We start from the raw sequence: 12,539 nt of genomic DNA, 5'->3' as shown, positions 1-12,539 counted from the left end.
ATCAAACATGCATGGTCCTTTTTGAGGTGGCATGGAGGTAACCATCTCTAGAGTTTCAAAACATTGGCACCTTTGATATCAAGGGTTCATACAAACATAAGCTCTAAATTACATTATTCATGAAACTGTATGATAAAGTCAGTTTAGAGGTTTTTAAGTAGGGTAAAGAAAAACCAATACTAGCATTTAATTCTGCTGACATGCTGTAGTCTGTAGGTTTGCACATCTTTTTTGCTCAGATTTTTTGCCATATATAAGCTAGGACTAATTTTTTGGTCAATCTTTTGTTTTCTATTGGAGGTTGTGAAAAGATATATTTTTGGTGTGGGGGAAAAGGTATTTTTTAGGGAACCTACATATTGTGGTATTTTTGAGATTGTACATCTTTTCTAATTGGTATTTTTGGGGCCATACTAGGGTATGGATACAAATTTTGAGTACTTCACCGAGGCAGAAAGAATATATGAAAAGAAACAGTCAAATGATTTTTTTAAAATGGAAGGTGGTAAATATTGATGATTGTTGAGGTTTGACAACAACTGATTTGAAGCTTGTACCTCAAAAGAATTGGAGCTCTTTGGTTCCAATTAAGTGAAGTCATGCAGCGCGAGGTTCACCTAGAGATCTGCCACAGCTCATATTTTACCCTTGGATTACTAATACCGGTAATGTAGTTGCAGGGTCTGATGTGGGTTCGGTGTGGCCGATTCAATTACAACCTTTTAACACTGTTTTACTTCACTATTTTAGAAAAATTGGTATAATTTTGGCTTGAAGTGAATTGTTGCCAAACTTCTAACATCAACATTTATTTATCATTTCTATTTGCTTGGATGACTTGTTAAGTTGATCATGCTTTTGGCATCTGTTGTCTGTAATATTTTAACATTTTTTATTAACTCCTTGAGTGATTTGTATCATAGTTTATAGGAGTGATGTTTGTAAAATCTTCTACAATTGATACCTTTCTGGTTCATTTGATTTAACAAATTGGCCATCATTGTTTATCTAATCATTCAGTTTTCAATTTTCCAAGATCAACTCTTCAATAACCACACCAATGTTTTGTGACTTTATGATCATATGGTACACCAAGGCTAACAGATTAGGCTTGTCAGATTCCTGTCTACCTTTGAAAGCATCTCATTTTATCATGCCTTGTGCGCATCTACTTTTAAGGCTTAACCAATAGGCCTTCCTTACAGAATTTGAAAAAAAAATTATCTCCCCCTTTTGATCTTTGATTTAAAAAAAAAATACTTATTAAAAAAGAAAACAAATTTCAAAGCCCCCTGTGTATATCTTACTTTTGTTTATATCCCTCTTTGTTGGCAGGCAGTTTTCAATGTTCTCAAGTTTTTCAACAGCCCTCAATTAAAAAACAAACCCTCCTTCTGGACTTCTATAAAATTTCATCCCTCCTTTTTAATGTTTTAATTGGAAAAAATTTGAAAAACCAGAAAACATAATTAAAAGCCCCCTTTATGTGCCTGATTTTTTCTAGACCCCTCTTCCTGTCTTTTGGTTACCCAAAATATCAAGACCCTATTTCCCCCTGAAAATAACTGGTCCCTTATAAACGACAAATCTTAGCCAAAATTAAATCTAGGATATTTTCCCTAGTCTCCTCTAATCCACAACTTTTATATAATTGATGAATGAAATTTGATGATATTTTTACATTTTTGTTATCACATGGTGCCATTGTGCACTTTCTATTTTGTTATTCCATTTGAATTTTTATTTTCTGTGGCCTCTTTCAAGGGATTGTAGATATCACTAAATCAAAGCTTTTCTAGTTTATTTTTGGTCTAATTTTTATGTATTTTTCTTTGATTCTTTATGAAAATCCCTACCAGCATTTTTCATTCAAATTTCAGATAACTCTTACATTTCCAGTTAGCAAGGGCCAAATATTACAGTTACTTGGCATGAAACAAGGTCATAAGGAGATGGTATTCATGGAAGTCAGGAATCCAAAAACACTAGTCTGATCTGCTGATAGCCCTTGGGGTACCAGGTTATCACATTGGTAGATACCTATTGCTCAGTTGGCTTCATAAGCACTATCACTCTATATGCACTTGGTACACCAAGGCTAACAGATTAGTGTTGTTAGATTCCTGTCTATTTTTGAAAGCATCTCTTTTATCTTGCCCTCGTGCACATCTACTTTTAAGGTTTAACCAATAAGACCTTTCTTCCAGATATTGATGAAATTTATCTCCCCCTTTTTATCTTTAATTTTGAAAAAAAAAAAAATTATGCCTCCTATAAAAATTAGGAAACAAAATTCAAAGCCCCACTTTATATATTTTACCCTTTTATAACCCCTCTTTGTTGGCAGGCAATTTTCAGTGTTCTCAATTCTCAACACCCCTCCATGCGAAAAAAAAAAAACAAGCTCTTCTTTTTGACTTTTATAGAATTTCATCCCTTCCTTTAAATCTTTAAATTGGAAATAGTTTAAAAACAAGAATACAAAATTAAAAGCCCCCTTTATGTGCCTGATATTTTTACCCCAGAAAGACCCTACTTTTCACAATAAATAACTGGTTCCTAACAACAGATTTTGAGCCAAAATGAAACATATGATAATGTCACCTACTCTATTCTAATTCCCAACTTTTTTATATATTGGATGAATGGAATTTGATGAAATATTCAGTTTCTATCACATGGTACCATTCGTTGTGCACATTCTCTTTTGTTTTTCCATTTGAATTCTTTTGTTTGCTTTGGCCTCTTTCAAGGGAATTGGGGGTTATCACTAACTCGTTTTTCTAGTATATTTTTGGTCTAATTTTATGTATTTTTTCTCAGATTCTTCATGAAAATCCCTGCCAGCGTTTTTCATTCAAATTTCAGATATCTGTTACATTTCGAGTTATGGGGCAAATATCACTTTGAAGTTTAGTTGGCATGAAACAAGGTCGAAAGAAGGTGGTGCTGATGGAATTCGGGAATCCAAAAACACCAGTCTGATCTGCTGATAGCCCTTTGGGTTACCAGGTTATCACAGTAGATACCTATTGCTCAGTTAGCTTTAAGTACTGCCACTCTGTGATCACCTGGTACACCAAGGCTAACTGATTAGGGTTGTTAGATTCCTATCTATCTTTGAAAGCAACTCCTTTTATCTTGCCTTGTGTTCATCTACTATTAAAATTAAACAATAAGACCGTTCTTCCACAATGTGATAAAAATTATCTCCCCCTTTTGATCTTTGATTTTGAAAAACAAATATTAATACGGTACCTTCTTCCAAAAAAAGAAAAAAAATACAAAATTTGAAGCCCTCTTCATATGTCTATCTTTTATTTTTATAACCCTCTCTATGTTGGCAGGCAATTTTCAATGTTTCTAAATTTTGTCAATACCTCTTCATGTTAAAAAGAAATAAGCCTTCCTTCTGGACTTTTGTAAAAAAAAAATTGATATTTTAATGGAAAAAGTTTAAAAACCAGAATACAAAATTAAAAGCTTCATTTTTATGTGTCTTTTCTTTTTTTTCTTGACCCCTTTTTTTGGTATCTATAAATGTCAAGATTTGAGCCAAGATGAAATCTAGGATAATTCCTACGAAACTCTCTTATTATTGTGAACTCATTGGTATATATATATATATCCCACTAGTTTTGATACCTTAAGACTTTGGGGTACAAATGATTCAATGGTCTTTTAAAGATTTTTTTTCACTATTGTTTTTTTTTTTAATCAAACTTTTATTTAAAAGCTGTTTTTTGGAGATAATCCAAATTAAGGATGTAAGTGCAACTCCTCCTAAACTGCTCTAGGCACTTTAATGAAACTTCAGAGGAGTTGGGTGTCATGTAGATGTGCCTAAACTAGTATAATTGTAATGTCTATGCTAGGGGAAACTCGGGATTAAACCCAAAGTAAACAAAACCGTTGAAGGTATACATATATATTCTATATTTTCGGTTGATACAAGGGAGATAACAATGATGTTACTATACATAGTTATGATAGAGTTCTTTTTCTTCAAGTGATACAGTACATCCCTTCCCTATTTCCAAATTAAAGTTATAAAATTTCCAAATTCAAATTTAAACAAAATGTATCTTAGAATAAACTTATTAATAAAAAAAAAATCTTTCTGAACTAGAACGATTAAACAAATTTGACTAGAATGACTAAATTGACTAGAAAAATTAATTTTACTGTCTGTGTTCAAAATACTGTCATTTTTAATTTCAAAACAACTCAACTGTACAAAATTGAAAATTTATGACATAATGTAGTCCTTGAACTTGGCCGGCATGACTCGTCTAATAGGACGGTTGGATCTTTCTGGTGTTTCGGTCGCGTTTTGTGAATCGTTGCTATCCTGAACACTAAAATTTTCGATTTCGACATTTTCATTATTTGCTTCTAATTCCTCATTAGGTACATTATTTTCATATACAACTGAATTTTCATTTGACACACTTTGACTTTTATTTTGCTTATATTCACAATCATCAACTAATTTTTCATTTGACACATTTGAACTTTCTTTCGATTCTACAAATTTCTTCACATGAGTGATATTCCTTTTGTAACGCACACCATCTTGTGATTCTAAGAGAATACTATTTCCATTTTTCTCCAGAACTTTCAACGGATTCGGATGATAATTCGCAGATAACTTGTTTTCTTTATTCCTCTTCATCAACACACGATCTCCTGGTGTAATATCATTTGATGCAGCTCTACGTTTACTGTCAGCATACACTTTCTCCTTTTCTTTTTTCTCGGTGTCTTTGTCACGGATTTCATGATGATCATCAGTGTATTTCTGAATATCAAGTATTTTGGTTCTAATTGTTCGACCGAATAGAAGTTCCACAGGGCTTTTTCCTGTTGTTGAATGCAGAGTCGATTTGTACATCAACAAATATATCTGAATTTCGGATTTCCAGTCTTCTCAACTTGCGATTCTTAGACGTTTCAATATCGATTGGTTTCGTCTTTCCATTTCACCATTGGCTTGCGGCCACAACAGTGCATAATTCCATTGTTGTTACAGTACTGTTTGAATTGTTCACTAATGAACTGGGGTCCATTGTCTGTTGTCACAGAAATAGAGAGTCCATGTGTTGTGAATATCTTGTTCATAGTTTCAATTGCTTTCTCTGAAGTAATTGATCTGAGTATAGCTAGTTCAGTCCACCTGGAATAATAATCCACTAGTGCAAAAATATAATCACTAGACGGTAATGGTCCTAAAAAGTCAGCTGATAAATGTTCCCACGGACGGGATGGTAATTTTGTCCTACACATCGGTTCGGGTTTCTCAGACAGTGAAACCATTTGACAGCCATAACATGATTTACACCACTGTTCGATATTGGTGTCTATTTTTGGCCACCAAACTTTTGAACACAAACGTTGTTTCATGACGACTATACCGGGATGCCACTCATGTCCAAGTGCCAATATCTGTTGACACAATTCTTTCTGTATAATGATTCATGTTCCATGCAGAATTAAATTTCCAACTGCACTCAATTCTGACTTAACTGTCAAATAGTCCTTGTTGTTCAAAGTATACCATTTTCCTGATACAAGGCACTGACAAATGTCCTTGAAATCGTCATCCTCAATCGAGGCTTCCTCGATGTCACTGATTCTTATGGCTACTGGTGCAGCCTCATTTGCAATCATGTGCAAGTACTCCTTGGTGTCATTAGACGTTTTGTTTGATTTCTCAAGCGATAACATTCTTGATAATTCATCTGCTATGTTTTCTTTTCCAGGGATATGTCTGACAGTAAAATTGTAATTTTGCATTCGGAATAGCCATCTTTCCACTCCGGCACACAGTTTTGACTTAGGCGAAAAGATAAACTCAATGGCTTATTATCAGTCAAAAGTTCGAAAGTCTTGCCCATCAGATACATGTGAAATCTTTTGCATGCCCATACTAAGCTCAGTGCTTCCTTCTTGGTTTGTGCATATCTCCTTTCTATGTCCGTGAGAGACCTACTTACATAATTAATGATCCTGTTTTTCCTTTGTTGTTCTTGTACAGATCCTAAAGCGACTGGGCTGGCATCTGCTATAACTTGAGTCTTGGCATTCACATCAAAGTAAGCCAAAGTTGATGCATTTGCTAGGCAGTCTTTCAGTTTCTTGAACGCGTCATTTTGGTCCTTGTTCCAGACAAATGACTGATCTTTACGCAAGAGTCAACGGTTCTGCAATGGTTGCCATGTTAGGAATAAATCGGCCTGTAAAATTCACAAGTCCAAAAAAACTACGGACTTCAGCTACAGACTGTGGTACTCTTGCATTACGAATAGCCTGTACTTTGGTTTCCACCACACCAATTCCATGCTCTGATAAGACGTATCCCATAAATTCTATTTTCTCCATGTTAAAGTGGCATGTGTCTGCATTAAGTGTCATTCCTTCAGACTGCAGGTGACTTGACACAGCTTCTAAATTTTGCTTGTGTTCTACTTCAGATGAGCCATGTACAACTCGTCTACAGTTGCTATGGGGTACCTTTCACGAATGACTGCTGTATTTGCACGGTGCATATCGACGCAAATGCGTATTTCGTTATTTTTCTTTGGTACTACAACAATTGGCAAAACCTGTTTACTTGGTCTTGACTTTCTCTATAATGTCCAGTTTCTCAAGCTCGACTAGTTTTTCGTCTAATTTGTTTCGTAAATTGTATGGCACACGATGTAGTGGCTGGATAACTGGTTATACAGATTCTTTGATTGGAATTTTCAGCTGAAAATCCTTCAATTTTCCAATTCCCTGAAAAACATTTGGAAACTTGTGGACCATTGCCCCGTTAAAGTCATTCTCATGTACAGCATTAATTTATGTAAAGGCCTGATTGGGATGAATTTGTACAATACCCAACTGTACAGCTGTCTTATGTCCAAGCAAAGCCTGTTCGTTTTCCTCAATTACAAAAAATTCAGCGTTTAATGAATGGTCATTTATATGCATATCTGTAGTAAAACTACCAGCAACAGTTAATGGCTTATCGCTGCCATGCACATAAATTTTTTTGGAAGACATCCTTGACTTACAGTTTATTCGTTGACGTTTTAAATCCTCCCATAATTTCCTCGGGGAAACTCGGGATTAAACCCAAAATAAACAAAACCATTGAAGGTAGACATGTATATTCTATATTTCCTGTTGATACAAGGGAGATAATGATGATGATACTATACATAGTTATGATAGTTATCTTTCCTTAAGTGATACAGCACAATAATTACTGTTGGATGATGCCAAAGGGAGATAATCCTGCAAAATTTTACAGAGATGGCCATTTGAAGTTGGGAAGGGGACTTTCTCAGTTTTTCTTGTTTTATTGATAGTAATCCTAGATAGTAATGCATTTATAACTTCCATATGAATATTCATATTTCAAACAGACATACAGACAGCATTATGAAAACCTAGTACCAGTGTAATTATTGTTTCGGTATAGTAAATAAAACTTCTTGAAATTTTATTCAGTGCTTTATTTTTGATAAAAGAAGCTACAAATAACTAGAACTTTTTACCACATGGTTCATAGGAATAATTTCAATGAGCATGTAAAAGCTACTTGGAAAAAAAAACTTTGGATCACTAAGATGCTTTATGTTTGATATCAGAATGTCACTATGTAAAATAACTCGTAGTGTTATTTCCCCAATGTGTTGTGTACCCCTTTATCCAAATAAATCTGCTCAAAATCTTAATTTTATGGCTTGAAGTTGGAAGTAGATGAGTTTTGGAATAAGTTATATAATAGGATTTTATGTGACAATGATAGGATCTCTTAATTTTGACATGTAATGCATTGAGCCAAAAGTTAAGGCAAAATCTTCGCTAACTTGTGTTTGTACTGTTCCATGAACAATTTCAATATTATCTTTTTATTTCTTTGAAAAATTGCCCTCCGCAGAAAAGCTTAGTCATACATGCATAGTTAACTTTTCAATCCTGTCAAAGCGGATAAAACAGTTAGTCTTTACTCTAACATTGTACCTTATCAGTCTACTAGCCTACATTATAGTTTCTGTATCAGTCTACTAGCCTAAATTATAGTTCCTGTATCAGTTTACTAGCCTAAATCCTAGTTTGTGTATCAGTCTACTAGCCTAAATTATAGTTTGTGTATCAGTCTACTAGCCTAAATCTTAGTTTCTGTATCAGCCTACTAGCCTAAATTATAGTTTCTGTATCAGCTTACTAGCCTAAATCCTAGTTTCTGTATCAGCCTACTAGCCTAAATTATAGTTTGTGTATCAGTCTACTAGCCTAAATCCTAGTTTCTGTATCAGCCTACTAGCCTAAATTATAGTTTCTGTATCAGCTTACTAGCCTAAATCCTAGTTTCTGTATCAGCCTACTAGCCAAAATCATAGTTTCTGAACAAGTTTACATAGGCACAGTTGACCTGTAGGAGCTAGACTAGCATAACAAACTAAGGTGACGGGGGGTTGAATTTATTGTACCAGCCATTGTATGCAGGGGCATTGGTAGAAAAAATGAAGTGTAAATGAAAGAATTTCCATGAGATTTTGAATTGCTGCACATTTAGTGCCTGCACCCACCTTTTTTATGTACGTATTTAAGGAGATAGACCTAGGTTAGGGGACATAATTCTTGAAATTGGTGATAGCTAGGCTTTGGTGATATTGTCTATACATGTAGGTTGGAAAGGTCCCCTGGAATGCAGCAGTAATTTAGCAGTGGGTTGGGGGTGGCTGGGAATTCTGAAGCATATCAGTTCGTGTTTTGTCCTCGCTTTACCCTTGTAATAAACGTAACAGTCAGTTTTACACCTCTTTGAATTATTATCTGTGACAGACTGTCATAGGGTGAATTTATAATTTTCTATTGTAAATATATTTTAATTTATATTTTTGTTTTGGAATTATATTTTGGAATTGTATTGTACACAGGCCTTCAAGCAGTCCTCTATTTCCCATATTTCTTACTATTCCCCTGAAAAAATCACTTTTCTTCATATTATTAATTATCATTATGACTTATTATAAATATTCATCTTTTTTTTCGTTGGCTAACACCCCAACACACACACACACACCCCCCCAAACAAGTATTTGAATCTTGCAAAAAAAAGTAAGTATTTCAAATGACTAATTTTTTAGACCTTGAAGGCCTGTTCACATCCTGTACATATGTGTTTTTTTTTAAACTTCTTTTTTTATAATTGTATATTTGTAATAAAATGTACTTTATGAAAGTGGTATGATTGCTTGGATCCTCGTTACCTGCAAGTGGTATGATTGCTTGGATCCTCATTACCTGCAAGTGGTATGATTGCTTGGATCCTCGTTACCTGCAAGTGGTATGATTGCTTGGATCCTCGTTACCTGCATGTATCACATTGTGTCACTGTATTGGTAAAGGCAAACTCAATTACCAGGTGTGAATCAAGGCACTTCGAAAAGGTTCCTCAGTAAAGGGGGATACTAGGACATTATTTGCCATTTTTACACAAAAAGGAGGGGTGCCAACCCCCTTAACCCTCTTCTGATTTACAGAATAATCAAAGCACATTTCCATACATGTGTACATATAGATTTTTCTCTCAGTTATGACTGGTTTAAATTATTTCTTTGGAGATGATGAAAGAGTAACCAAGGGAACCAAGATTATAGTAGAAATTAAAGGAATGTAATCCAGAGACAAAGACCAGACATGGAAAACAGACAAACACAAAACTGGGAGCATTTGCCAGGAGCACCGGTAGGATAGGCATCCTCTGCTTTCTAGAAACATCTGCTGAGTTGCTTGTAAAAAGTCTAGTTCAGGGTAGACAAAAGAGGAAGGGAAAACTATGACACCATGAACAAATCAGTTTTCATGGTGCAGATATCAAGATTATCAACATGCAACTGTTAGAGAGCTGATTAAATTTAAGTTTTTAGGAGAGTGACTTCTTTTGCACTGAAAAACTGATTTTGGTGGAGTAAAAGTGGATTCGTCTCATTGAAGTTGTACCAAAATCACAATATAAAGGCTTGGATTGATGATATACTTGCACTGTTTAGGAATTAGGGGACAGAAACAGGCATTTTCCTTATTTTCAGATAAATTATTGGTGAAATAAACTTTATATTCAGCTGTACTGTACGCATTTATAATGTCATTTTAAGACAACCCATTTTGCTTGGTCAACCTGTTTTAGTATCATTGCATCACAAATCTATATCACTGTTTCATGCATTTGCTCCTACAGTCACGTTTTGTTGGCTTTGAAATTTCAGATAACCCCTACGTTATGGTGTTTGAGTTATAAGGGGCACATGGAAGGGGTCAGAAAAATACGCGTCTCTCTGTGCCTTGACAAAACTTCTTGGAAGCCGCTTGGATTTTGTTCAAATTTTGTAGGATTGTAAGTCATCATGTAGTTGATCTTTCAAATCAACAAATTTTACAGGAGTTATGGAATTTGTACATGATGCACTATAGGACCACTATGGATGCAACTCCTCCCATACCATGAAAGTATTTTGTTTGAATTTTGTAGGACTGTTTGGCACCATATGTGGTGATCATATTGTGCTGCCATTTCAATTACTGTAGGTAAAATTTTACAGGAATTATTAGACTTTTGCACTTCATTTTTTTTTTTGCAAGGGTGGGGGAGTACTTCTCGCTCTCCTTTAATTTCTTATTTTGTGCTTTATTTTGTATTATAGGGCTTGACTTTTCCGAAGTTTACATATGAGGGCATATGGCATATTCTGACAGTGCTTACTTGATTTCTTTAAGTTTACATTTATTTGGTACCAAACAGCTTTCATGGATGATTAAAAGGTAATATTGTGGTCCACAAGCTGTTATATTCTCCTGCTCCAAAGGCGATTTTTTGTATGCTGGTGCATATTGATGAGATCCAGATATAATTTTGTTCTAGTTATTTGTTTTTTGAAAGAGTAATCAAGGGAACCAAGGTTATAGCGGTAATCAAAAGAATGTAATCCAGGGACAAAGACCAGACATGGAAAACAGAAATACACAACAAAGAACAAAGTAACTAAAATCATACATACAAAGTAACAAAAGTAAATGAGCAACTCCAGCAAAACCTTCAATTTTGCTGAAGTCAATATCTAGGACATTCCTTAATGAAATGTTTTCATTCATAGTTCTTAGAATACTTTAAATTAAGCACTGCTAAATGCATCTTTATATGTATATAACACACAAACACAAGTCAAACTTAGGAACAAATGTTTTGTAACTTCTATATAACATTAACAACAAAAATGTAAACAACATATTTTAGAATAAATCTACAACTGTCGAAAACAAGATTTGAAGTCAGAAATTCATATTGTTCTGTTCCTATATGTTTAATGCAGGGCAAGCTAGCATTAAAATTTAAATTTAGATGAATTGAGATATTTTATACCATGATCCAGCTAAATACCAACACCAATGAACATAAATTATTTAAGTTTTCATTCAAATCTGGCAATATGTCATAAATTATTGCTAGCTTGCACTGCATTATTCATTTAGGAACAGAACTATATGAATTTCAGACATCAATTCTTGTTTTTGACCGCTGTAGATTTATTCTAAAATATGTTGTATACATTTTTGTTGTAAAGTTGTATAGAAGTTACAAAACGTGTTCCTAAGTTTGACTTGTGCTTGTGTGTCATATACATATAAAGATGCATTTAGCAATGTTTCAGTGCTAAATTTAATGTATTATTAAAACCATGAATGAAACATTTCATTAAGGAATGTCCTAGATATTGACTTTAGCTGAACCTTAACAGTATTTTAAATGCCTGGAAATACTGAGTTTGCTCTGCTGCATTGTTTTTTTTATGGATTTCAGATCCTTTTTCCTAAGCTCTGTAGAAAAGGGAGTCCACTGTTTTCTTGTCTGTGTATATGTTCGCTTAGTTTCCTTCTAACTTGGTGTCACATGATATTTTGACCCCGACATTCATAAATACATACTCCCCCAATTTATGGGGGCTAATTTATTGTTGCAGGGGTGTTTGTCATAAGGACGTGAAGTTTAATATCAGAGCAGTGTGGTTAACATTATAATCTCCCCATGTTTATTCAATTTGTAGTGAATAGGGGTTTGAAATATGCAAGGGAAGTATTAATTATAAGAGGGGTCAAACCTTTCCTATGATGGACCTTTGGTCAATATTCATGGGGTCAAAATATAGTATGACACTTGATTTGACATCATTGGAGCAATTTTGATTGTAGTTTTAACGTTCTATTGCTGTAATTTCAAATATTTTATGTATGACTCAGACTAAACACACTTAGCCAGATTATGATAAGTTGTACACAGGCAACAAACTGCTCATAGACATGCATACTCAGCCACAATATTCTGAGTTTACCAGGTGTAATGATTTTATATATATGCAGCTTCCTTAGTGGTGAAGCTGTAACTACCAATATTAAAGTCTTAAGTACCTGAATGAGGCAATTTACATGTATGACCATGAGTCTTGCACTCTAGAAGAGCAAGAGGATGTTGATCCTGATGGCCAGTG

This window comes from Perna viridis, chromosome 14 (genome assembly GCF_037379345.1).
Source record: "Perna viridis isolate PV_CMFRI_1.1 ecotype Kerala chromosome 14, ASM3737934v1, whole genome shotgun sequence".
Lineage (NCBI taxonomy): Eukaryota > Metazoa > Mollusca > Bivalvia > Mytilida > Mytilidae > Perna > Perna viridis.
Note: the sequence above shows the minus strand (reverse complement) of the source record.